General features: G+C 41.8%; 1 pseudogene; it reads left to right on the forward strand.

The window, feature by feature from the left end:
• The first annotated feature begins 6,759 nt into the window (after positions 1–6,759).
• LOC111733747 lies at positions 6,760–6,875 on the forward strand (annotated as a pseudogene).
• Positions 6,876–9,890: the final 3,015 nt, after the last annotated feature.

Consider the following 9,890-nt stretch of genomic DNA (forward strand, 5'->3'; position numbering starts at 1 on the left):
AGATTTATTTCTCCTTTTAGTTCTATCAAGTTTTAACATATTTTGAAGCTATATTATTAGGTACATATACATTTGGAAGACTTCTTTTACTTGATTGGCACCTTAAATCATTATAAATGCCCTCTTCCATTCCAGTAATGCTTCTTGCCCTAAAATTTACTTTATCCGATGTTGTTAGTATTGCTTAACAGATTTGTGTAGTATAACTTTATTGTTTTACCTTCAACCTTTCTATCTCATATGTAGGGTGTACTCTTCTAAACCAACACATATTAAGATTTTTTCTTGTTTAACAATGTCTTTTAAATGGAATATCGTCCATTTACATTTAAGATAATTATCGATATTTTTGGCTTAAATTTACCATTTTACTATTTGTTTTCTTTTTGTCCCATCTTTTCTGTGTATCTTTTCTTTCCTTTCTTACCACATTTTGGAATAAGTCATTTGCATTATTATTCCTTTGCTTATTAACTATACATCTTTTTTTAAATTAAATTTATTGGGATAACTGGTTAATAATATGTGTCAGGTGTACAACTTGATAATACAATATCTGCGTATTCTGTTGTGTGCTCACTACTCAGATTCTAGTCTCCTTCCATCACCATATGTTTGACCCCTTTACCCTTTCTGTCCTCCCCAGGGCACTTCCCCTCTGCCACCTCTCTACTGTTGTGTCTCTGAGTTTGTTGTCTTTGTTCATTTGTTGCTTTTTAATTTTATATCCCACATAGAAGCGAAATCATATGGTTCTTGTCCTTTTCTGTCTGATTTATTTCACTTAGCATGATACTCTCAGGATCCATCCATGTTGTCTCAAATGGCTATGTATTATCTTTTTATTCTTTTAGTGGTTATTAAAATTATAGCTTCTCTACTCGATACTTTACAACCTCCTGCACTAACTCCATCTTTCGTACTATTTTGACATGCATTTTAAACTCTGTATATATTTTAAACTTCAAAGACATTACTATCACTTAGTATAGTTTTTATTAATTTAGATTTAGTCACATACTTACTCTTTGTATTGTTCTTTATTCCTTTCTATATCTTTATGATTTTATGGTTTTGTTTGGAATGATATTTTTTCTACCTGAAAAACTCTCTTTACTGACTGTTGCTCTGCTAGTCACAAATTCCCTGAGGTTTTATTTTTTCTGGGTGTGAAAATGTCTTTTTTTAAAGCTTTTTTGGGTGAGATACAGAGCACTGAATTGGCGATGGTTTTCATTTTGCACTTCAAAAGTATTGCATTGTCTTCTGGCTTTCTTGGTTTCTTTTAGTCCTCATGCTCTTTTGAAAGGCAATGAATGCCTTTTATTCTGGTTATTTTTAAGATTTCATTTTTGTCTTTTAGTAGTTTTTCATATTTAGCTTATGTATAGTTTTCTCTGTATTTATCTTGCCAAGATGTTTTATTATCTCTTGAGTCTTGGCCATTATTATCTCCTCGAATAATCCTTCTGCCTCATTCTTTCTCTTCTCTTCTCACACTGCAGTTACAAATACATTATACCTTTTTACCAAGTCCCTTATCCCTTATATTCTCTTCTGAATGTTCTGTCTTTAGTCTTTCCATATTTCAATCTGAATATTCTACATATCTTCCAGTTTATTTATTTATTTATTTTTTAGCTGTAGCTAATCTACTGGTAAACGGATCTGTTGAGTTCTTAGTTTTAGTTTTTGTATTTTTCAGTTCCAGAATTCCCATTTGATTTTTTTAATGTAGTTTTCAGTTAACTATTGATACTCTCTCTTGTTTTTTAATTTAGTAAACATATTACCAATCAGTAAAGGTCATGTCTAATAATTTCACTATCTAGATCTCCTGAACACTGCTTTCAGATTGGCGGATGTGGTACCAAATAGCAATCTTATCTCTCTGGGCCTCCCTTCTCTCTGGGGTCTTGGCCTCTGAAGTTATCGTTACTGTCATAGCTCTCCAGTGCCTCCAAATCTCTTCTCATATTTTGTACAGCTTTTCTTGTTTTTGTTTGGTAGAGAGGTTCCTATGTCAAATGTTAATCCTTTTCTTACTCTTAACTGGCGCCTTCACCACCCTATCTCTGTATTAAACATCATGTTACTTTAGCTTTGGTTTGCCTTCACCTTGACTTTATGTATGGTATTCATTTCAAGTTTAGCCTTGTCTGTGTCACTAGCCAACCTGCAGATTGTACCCACCCATGATGGAGAGGGTTGGAGGTGGTGAGTGGTGTGCACAGGGTCTCATGGTATAAACCAAGTCCTCTGAGATGGATAGCAGGAGCTGAGAGAAAACAGGATCAGACGCCTCAGAAATTGGTGTGGATGTGACAACTATTCTAAAGTTTGTGTCCCATCCAGCCCAAAATGTGTTATAAAGGTAGGCCAGACACCTCAGATAAAACAAGTAGGCCAATGAAAGAGATTCAGGATCCCATTGACATATTGCATGCCTATAGGTTCTGATTAAATTACAGAATCACATTATTTACGATTTAGAAATCAGTATTTCCTTTTACTTACAACACAGTGGGTTTTTTCATGTTTTCTAGGCAGTTATTTTTCTAGCCTAGAGTTTTTATTGATCCTTGTATATCAGATGTGGTACATGGGCTGATATAGCTGCAGTAATAGTAGAGACAAGAGATAGCCAATGTGGAGTCCTTCTTCAGCCCCAAGCTTAACCTTTCAGTTCATTCTAAATGGAACGAAATCTCCATTCAGAGCCTAAGCACTGAAATGTGTCTCAAGTAAAAGCTAAGTGAACTTTATCTTGAGTTGGGTGGGATGAATGGAGAAATACTGCAGTTTAATTACTGAAAACCATCCCTTTGTAGGCTTATGATTCATTTTGTGTGATCTTAGACTTCTTCTTTGAAAACATAGGGCCAGAGGACAAGAAGCAAAAAAAAAGTAGTTTCTATTGATAATATCTTTTCCATTCTAGAAACCAGAAAACTATCTAATTTCACAGGTTCCAGCATGTCTCTAGTTAACATCTCTGTTTCTCAACCTATGTTAGTCACCCTCTGAAAAGCAAGTCAGAAAGAAAACCTACAGGTTATCCGGGTCATGGGTGAGAGGGCCAAAGAAATGACAAGTACTGAAACATAGAGAAACCTTCTGTGTCACCATTAATTAGATGATATGGCATAACCACCAAGGAAGGCACTGGCCCGTGTGCCCATGGCACACACAGCAAGCCTAATGGAAATTGGACATTGGCCTAAAAAAGTCAAGATCCTCAGCTGCTTTTCTAAATAGCATGGAAGATAAAGTCAAATTTAGGGTGCATTTTTTTATAATGAAGTTTAGCATTTTTTAGCTAAAGTTGCACAAAGTGTGTTTTAGATAAAGGAGTAAGATGGCATAAGACGTAGAATTAACATGGAGCAGTAAGAAGTTCTAAAGAGAGGCAGATTGGCTATCCTAAAATGGTTGGCTTTAGGGTTTGTTAGAAGTTAGTACTTAAACATGACTGTGTCAGAACCTAAGTTTTTTAGATGCTTGATATTTTAAAAACCCAAATTAACTTCAGAACCAACTAATAATAATGAAAGTAGTAGAAAAATCAATGTGTTGATTAAAGTGCCAATTTATTAATTTACAGTTCTAGAAATTAGGGCACTTCTAGCCTTATATTAGAAGATAACCGATAGGCGACATGGGTTATCAGAAGTTAGTTTAGATCTAGAATTAAAACACAAGAAGTGTATAATTGTGAACGTCATTTCTTTTTTTCTCTGGTTTGGGACAAGCATGCTTGATAATTTTTGATAGAATATTTATGTCTGTCAATTTTAGTTTTTTTATTCTGTGGTGAACACTGTCAATTTTTGGTCTTTGGCTTCCTTTTTCTGGACTCCAAGCAGAGCACATTTCTTCTATTGTCACATTTTTGCTTCAGATAAGTTAACATGACTATGTTAGGCTCCAGCTTTTTTTCACATCCAGCTTCCACTTCTGCTTAGACAGTTGAATTGGATTACTGCAACACCTTGCCCACTTCCTGCTTTGATTGGAGAGAATTGGTTTTAACCATAGGTGAGAATGTTACTAGTTGAAGCCTGGGAAAGTCCCTTTATCTTACAATGTGGAGGACATAAATTTATTAGACCTAGTACTTCATTACATTTCCAACTAAGAAGAATTTAATTACTTTCTCCAAGTACACCATCAATTTGGGGAGGAGAGGGACTATATCAAATAATTTCTCACTTGTGATTTTTACGCTAAGAGCAAACAAATGTTTAAAGAGATTAAAATCAATTTTTAAAAAGAAAGTTTAAAATTTGGAGTCTGTTCAGCCTGAAAAGGATTGTTGTAAATTGATTTTGTAAATATTCCATATTCAAAGATGAAAGATAATAAATTACAATGATAGACTAATTAGACATGATCAATTTAATAGTAAAAAGAAAGTAAAACAAGTTGCTGATGTGTCTGTGGCAAAGGGCTGGCATGTGATAACTCTGCCAGATTAAAGATTCTGGAAAATACATTCCATTTGCATTGTAAGTTTCAGCGAAAGGACTGTATAAAGCCGGAATGATTTTTTTTTTTTTTTTTTGGAAAAGGTTGATGGCAGTAAGCATGTGAGTCCCTAATGTATGCCAGAACAAACCTGCCAAATGTTTTTATCGCCATCTTACTTACATATGTGGAAATCGAGAGCTAAAAGATAATTTTCAGGAGAAGGTAAACTCTCAGATATAAAAAATACACATGTTCAAGACTATTTAAAGTATTAATCTAGAGAATTAACCATATGTTATAATCAGTTAAAATTTAAAGTTTTTACAAAGCACAAATCTATATAGAGTAAGGGAATGTTGAAATGAATTGTAAATGGAGACAATTTTTTTATTTTTATGGGGGGGGTCAGTTGACTCTCTACTAGAGGAGACAGAAGTTGCATGTCTTAGCAGTTACCTACAACTTACAAAGTTAGAAAAGAGTTGCCACAGAATCAGAATCTGATAAGACGGATATGGTGTAGACAATACAGTTTTCCATTGACGTACAAGTTTTTCCTACCTGATGTTCAGTAATTTGAGATAATTCATGTAATAAATGGCATGATGGAGGCAGGATTGGGGAAAATTCTCTTGGTAAGTGTGCACAGGATGTTTGAAATGCAGGGGAAGCCCTGAGGAAGTCATTGGCGGCTGTTGCGCCTTGAGGCAGTGTTGGCCCGGACTAAGATGTGAGTGGAGTGTGTTAGCAGCGGTGGAGGCAGACTCTGAGCCTGATACTCTTGCACAGGACGTTTACTGGGGAGTGCTTTTAGGGATGATAGGTGCGAGGGAGCACAAGGAGCTGGATTGAGCAGAGGAGAAAATGGAACTGTGATATAGTCACAACAGAGGCTTTAGTTGAAATCCATAGGGAGCTCTAGAGCTGGGGTGGCCCTTTTGAGATGTCCAGAATTAAAACAAGATGCTGAGAAAACTCCCTGGGGAGGGCAACACTCCGGGCAGCTCGGGAGAATATTTACCTCGATTCTAAAATCTGGGCAGGGCACACCATTCATGAATCTCCTTCCTCTACTGCCTTTTTGATTAGCACCTCTTCATATCTAGGTGCTTACCTCCTCTCACCTGTAGGGTAGGCTTTCTTGCTGAGATGACCAGCCTCCTTCATCCTTGAAAGCTCTGAGCCCCTTCTCAGGCAGTGACTGGTGTACTTGACTGATCATTTCCCATTTAAAGTGGGCAAAGGATTACCAAGAGACACTGCGGCATATCACCTGGGTGCCAGGCACGTTCTCTACTGCCCCCATTGTGTGACAGCAGCCCTGCCTTCTCCTGTGATTAGGGTCCATTATTCCTAACATTATGGTGACCTCTTGCCTGCTGATCTCTTAGCACAAAGAACCCAGAGTGACTGGGCAACATCTGGAGCTTGAAGTCGAATGAGACTCTTGTATCCTCTGATGGAAACAGGTTCTTTAGACCCACAGAGCCTAAAGTCGTGGGTGTAGGAAGCCCAAATTCCCCAAGCGGGTCATTGGTGAAGATGTACAGCGGGGTCATTCCCATGTCTGCCTGGTTCCCAGTCTCATGTATTCTGCCTCTCGGAGCCACGGAACCACTAGAATGGTCATTGATTTAGGAGGTATCCTCCATCCTGAAGGATGGTACCCAAACCCCACAGGGTATCGTTCCCAAGCTGGCACCTCAGCTACACCTTTAAAAGGCCACTCAGTTGTTCTATTGGGCCAACAATTGTTGTATCAGGCTACAGTATGTGACAGGACCAGTGGGTCCCATGGCTGGAGCCACCCCTACCAGCATAGATCAGTAATTGGATGTGGGCTGCCCCCAGGAGGAGACTGCCTGCTGCTTTTGAAAGGAAGGCAGTTCCTGGAGAGGGACTTATCTTTGAGTGTTTGGGGAATGAGCGTCTCATGGCAAAGGAGAATCTGGGTGGCACACAGCACCCATTGCATTGGCCCTGGGAATAAAGAGGAGGGCTATGGATAAGAGAAGGACTTCCGGAAGAACTGACGGGATGTGCTGATCAGATAGCATAGGGTTCTTTCACTCAAGAACATTTAACACCTCTGTGCTCAGCCCTGTGCTAGATACAGGTCATGGATAGGAAAGGTCCTTGGCCTTAAGGAGCTCACGATTGCGAACCATACACCAATGGAAGTCAGGACAGTGTCAAGATTTCAGCATACAGCATCAATGGGGGCAGGGGGAAGTGCTAAAAAGAAGACAATCCTGTGATGTAATGGAACTTTTTAAAATTACTTTTGTAGACTATGGCCATGCCACCCTGAACACACCGATCTCATCCGATCTCGGAAGCTAAGCAGGGTCGGCCTGGTTAATACTTGGATGGGAGACCACCTAGGAGACCAGGTGCTGTAGGCTTTAAAAAATAACAAAAATTTAAAAATTAGCTTTGATTAGCTCGCATTTTTCCTGCCTCAGAGGACTCCTGAATCCCCTAGTTGAAAGGGGACTTGTTCCCGACAGACTCTGAAGTACAGAGCTACAGAGTGTGGGTGCCCGTCCTGCTGGTACCTGCCTTCTCCATAGTGACACACACATCCGCAGGTCCCCTATGTGAATGGCACTGCACATGAGGATGGGAGATCTCGTCTGTGGACTCTTAGAAATCTCATGGCAGGGCCAGCGAGACCCTCACAAATGGCAGTCGTGTGTTGAGGAGTGGCCTTGCCTTCTGCTCATGAAGGAAACGAGAGCTCAAGGAAGCTCCCTCATCTCTCCAAATCAAAGTGTGGGGATGAGCCACAGTGGCTCTGCCTTCCCGGGGTCCCTCACACACACAGCCACAAGGTGGCAGCAGGAGCTCAGACCAAACGGGAGAAGTTGCGTTGTTACCGCTGACGCACGCATGTCCCAAAAAATGAACGACAGGGCTCCGGAACCTGTTTAAAGCAGGGGTCTACGCACCTTTTCTCATGCCCTCCCAGATTCACACTTCTATTGCCTGGCTCCTGTACCTATTACATTTGCCACATCTGAGCTCTTTCCTCTCATTGAGTGTGGGCCCTGCGGCCATAAACCTTAGCACCCTTAAAACGTCTGGTTCACGCTGAAATGCGTTGTGCCAAGTGCCTTCTTCCCGTTGTTCCAAGGAACCTCTCAAGAGACTTCACTTGGGCCTTAAAGCTGGTGCTTCTCAAACACCAGAGAGGGACATTCTGTGTGTCTGCAGGCCACTTAGCCTTTCTCCTCATGAGAAAGCAAGCGGCAGCCTATGGAGGACAAGCAGCAAACTGCCCTGCTTCCACTTTTGATGTTCGGGGACAGGTGACAGTGACAAGTTGAATGTGCCGCAGTAAAGGAAACTCTGTGTCTGGTATTCATTCTTCTAATAACTCAAACTGATCTTCCTCGTCCTGAGCAGTTTTCTGATGTCACCATAGGTGTGGGAACCCCAGTGCCACAGATCTGCTGGATGTGGGGTGCGTGCAGGCGTGCCCCACCCCACCGCGCAGGTTCTTAGGGCAGCAGACAAACCACGCTAGACAGTTTAACGGAGACTTTAACAGGAGGAGTTGGTTAAACAGGTGAGAGGAAACAGAGGGGGGAAGGGGGACCCCTGAAGGAAACAGGAAACAGCTCCTGGTGGGAGTCGGGGAGGAGCAAAAGGAAGAGGGGGCTGTTCTTACAACCCAGTCGGCTCCCTGCTGAGCTGCAACTCTGACTTCTGAGGAGGTGGCTCTGCCTGGGGCCTCTGGTACCTCTGAGGTGTCACCCCCTGCTCCTGGAAGGGTGGGAAAAATAGCTGAAAACTGAAAAGAACAGCAAGGGCTTTTTGGTGAAGCGATGATGAAAGTAAAGAGCTGTGCCTTCTCCCTCCCACCTTCCAGTCTCCCTCTGGCCCTCCTTATCACACGCCAGGAAGGAGCCAGCTGGCAAAGTGGAAGGGGGTTTTGGAGCTGAGATGACAAACCAGCCACCAGCCCCGCAGCTCTGCACTGAGTTGCCTCAGGGCCGGCCTGTGTTGAAGGGCAGAGTTGCCACCCAGCTCATGAAAGAATTATGCCAGGAGAGAGGGGAGCAGTCCCCATACCTGAGAAGCGGTGGGGAGGTCACAGGTGCTTCACAGTAGTGGTGGGATGTGTAGGCAAAGAGAATGACTTCATGGAAGGCGTGGGAAGGCTGGAAACCCAACCCTGGGACTCCTGTCCACAGTGGATATTTCCCAGCAGCTGGGCAGCCTTCCAGGACCGCTCAGGCTTGGACAGGGACCACCCCAGGTAGGCTGCAGGCCAGAGATGCCCCCTTGGATGTCTGGCCCTATGTAAGACCTCAGACTCTTGGGGTGTGCAGGAGGAGGCACGAATAATGACAGGTTATATTTCCACCTGCCCAGAGGGTGGAAATGAGGGTTTTGGGGCCAAATGAATTTGATTTAAAGAAAATAAAGTAATGAATATTTGTTAACAGACCTGAGTTTGTGGAGAAGAATCTTTGGCTCAACTAATGACCACAAATGGCCACGTGGAGACCTTTGTTGGAAAGGGAGAGGAAATTTAGGGGTGTGATAAATATCTTTCACGTAAATGAAATAAAAATCACAGCCTGTATTTATCGAGAACTACTCTGTGCCAGGTGCTTTATCATGGGGCTTCCCAACCTCAGAACTGCTGACTTTCTGGGCCCAACAGGTCTAGGGGGCAGGGGAGCTCCCTGGTGGAGAACTACTGATTCACACTAATTAATTTAATCCTCACAACAACCCTATACTATTACCCTTCATTTTTTTTTAAAGTTACACATAATATAAATACATATACTATTACACATAACATAATTACAGATAATAGAAATACACATAATATAAAATTTACATTCTTAGCCATTTTTAAATGTGTAGTTCAGTGGCATGAAGTGCGTTCACATAGTTGTGCAACCATCACCACTATCCATCTCTAGAACTCTCTTCGTCTTGCAAAACCGAAACTCTGTCCCCTTTAAACACTCATTCTCCAGCCCCTGGCAACCACCATTCTGCTTTCTGTCTCTGCATCTGATTACGTTCCTCATATAAGTGGAATCGTATAGTCTTTGTTCTTTCACTTAGCGTGATGTCTTCAAGGTTCATCCATGTTATAATAAGTGTCAGAATTCCCTTCCTTTTAAGGGTAAATAATATTCCGCCGTATCTGGAGACCACATTCTGCTTCTCCATGCATCCACTGATGGACGCTCGGGTTGCTTCCTCCTCTTGAATGTGGTGAATACTGCTGCTGTTACTCCTTTTTGACAGAAGCGAAAACTGAGGCACAGGGAGTGAATTAAGCTTCGACAAGTTCCACAGCTAGAAAGTAGCGGAGCGGGGATTCCAGCCAAGCAGTCAGCTTCACAGACCAGGTGGTGACCATCACGAGCACAGACGGGCACCAGGAAGGA

The sequence above is a fragment of the Pteropus vampyrus genome, unplaced genomic scaffold, assembly GCF_000151845.1.
Source record: "Pteropus vampyrus isolate Shadow unplaced genomic scaffold, Pvam_2.0 Scaffold631, whole genome shotgun sequence".
NCBI lineage: Eukaryota > Metazoa > Chordata > Mammalia > Chiroptera > Pteropodidae > Pteropus > Pteropus vampyrus.